The sequence below is a fragment of the Solanum dulcamara genome, chromosome 3 (assembly GCF_947179165.1).
Source record: "Solanum dulcamara chromosome 3, daSolDulc1.2, whole genome shotgun sequence".
In the NCBI taxonomy this organism is placed as follows: Eukaryota; Viridiplantae; Streptophyta; class Magnoliopsida; order Solanales; family Solanaceae; genus Solanum; species Solanum dulcamara.
In genome coordinates, this window is record NC_077239.1 from 25,634,037 (window position 1) to 25,635,791 (window position 1,755).

General features: G+C 41.3%; 1 pseudogene; it reads left to right on the forward strand.

Moving 5' to 3' along the window:
• Window positions 1-1,201: 1,201 nt before the first annotated feature.
• Window positions 1,202-1,321, forward strand: LOC129883836 (5S ribosomal RNA; annotated as a pseudogene).
• The last annotated feature ends 434 nt before the right edge of the window (window positions 1,322-1,755 follow it).

Below are 1,755 nucleotides of genomic sequence, written 5' to 3' on the forward strand. Positions count from 1 at the left end.
TAACTTCACCTAGTTCCAACTGCATAAGTGGTTTTGTTTGAAAGCAAATGAACTGATTTGTTAGCCTACTCGCAATAACCCATATAGCACCCTACTCTCGAAGGGTATAGAATAGGTGCGTAATGACGTTGATAATTTGGGAATCGTTAGCCTTATATAGTCCTTCTCGACTCTTTTCAGAACTTTAACTGGCACTCTATCTTTTGGGTTCTGCTTTTCAATCCTTAGAGTTGGCTACTAAATAATGCTGCAGTCCCCTCATATAATGGCTCTCGCAGTCGTTCTGTGCTTTGTCTAACATGATCTGGTATAATTCCGAAGGAATTTTGGCATATAAGCTCGTCATCCTGTAGTAACCAGTTAGTTCTGCCAGTTTTACTTAGACCCTTTCACAATTTCCCTTACTCCCGCTTGTAATCCTCTAGACTCATTATCTTGTGTCATTCTTTACCTTTATAAGTATATGAGAGGGTACAAGAATTATCCTAGCGTTACCTCGCTAGTTCTCATGTTTTACCCTGCCTTTTTCTCTCTTATCCTACACTCGATGTCGGGGTAGATCTTTGGTCCACTCGTGGCCATGTATTCCACCCGTAGCACTAATTCCATCTCAGTAATTTGGCTTACCCTATCTTTGTATCTCTCGATAGTTAATTGCAACTTGGTTTCCCTTGCCTAGGACAATAGCTGTGGGGACTCCGTAAGGTCCTACCACTCTTTTACTCTACAATTTTACACCTTCTTGGCGGAGTAGGTAACCTTTGATCGAAGGAGCAGGGACTAACATTAATCCACAAGTAACATTCCCTCCAGATTCATCTGGCGCTGGAGTGCGAAGTGAGTTTTGTAGTTCTGGTCATATTGTGGAATTTTTGACCTTGGGTATTGCTTCCTATCATTCGTAAATTACATCAGCTGGTACACTTACCTTTTGTGTTTTTCTTTTTCGCCCTCAGAGTTGGCTGCCAAGTGTTGTCGAAATTCCCTCGCCCACTGGCCCATATAGTCATTCTGCGGTTTTCCTCTCATTAACTGGTTCTATCTTGAAGAGTTGTGGCATTTGAGTGCATCGTCAGTTAGCAGTTAGCTAATCCTTCTTGTCTTGCTTAAATCCCTATTACAATACCCTCAACGTAACGTATAGTATTCCAGGAACATAATCTCATGTCGTTCCTCTGCCGCTAGTTCCGATTCTTGCATCTCGCGTGATCATACCAGCACTAACGCATTAAGTTCCATCAGAATTTTGAGGTTAAGCGTGCTGGGGTGAGAGTAATACTGGGATGGGTGACCTCCTTGGGAAGTATTCGTGTTGCGTTTCATTGTAATCCTTTCCATAATAAGTGGGGCACTCAACTTAGCTCCAGATTTACCTCAGCGTTGTCTCGCGAGTCTTTATGTTTTGCCCTGTCCTTTCGTCTATTATCTTGCATCCCGTATCGGCGTAGACCTTTTTCTTTGGTTATTTATCTATCGCAACATCATTTGCGACTAACTTTATAACCAACATTTTGGCTTTTGGTGTAGTATGCTGTCATTATCCTTCATAATGTCTTTTGAGTTATTTAATATCCTTTCATTGGTACATTCTTCTGTTTTTATACGCAGCCGCCTTCTCGTGTTATGTTGTTCAGGGTCTTGTTGGAAACTTCTTAACATTACCTTATGTAGCATTTTGGTTTCCATCCAATTATTGGTAGCTTTCGGACCTATCTAACTTGGTTCAGCAAGATATCTTATTGAAGTTTAGACGTC